Source organism: Crinia signifera, chromosome 8 (genome assembly GCF_055691185.1).
Source record: "Crinia signifera chromosome 8, ASM5569118v1, whole genome shotgun sequence".
NCBI classification, from domain to species: Eukaryota; Metazoa; Chordata; class Amphibia; order Anura; family Myobatrachidae; genus Crinia; species Crinia signifera.
Genome location: NC_139224.1, coordinates 142,066,632 through 142,066,848, shown reverse-complemented (window position 1 = coordinate 142,066,848; position 217 = coordinate 142,066,632).

Sequence of the window (217 nt, the reverse complement as noted above, 5' to 3'; positions counted from 1 at the left end):
TTTAGGACACATATGACAGGAAATGGCAGAATGGTTACATGTTTTTGGAATGGGGAATGTAATGTGAGACACAAGACAGATCCCAGATAGAATGTCAGTAGTAACATACTGTGGCCATGGAGAAATCCCTTTATATTCTTCTGTGCCGGCAGCAGAAATGTTTGTACAATGATTGTATTGAGCAACTGTGCTGTATAATTACATCCAAATACCTTTT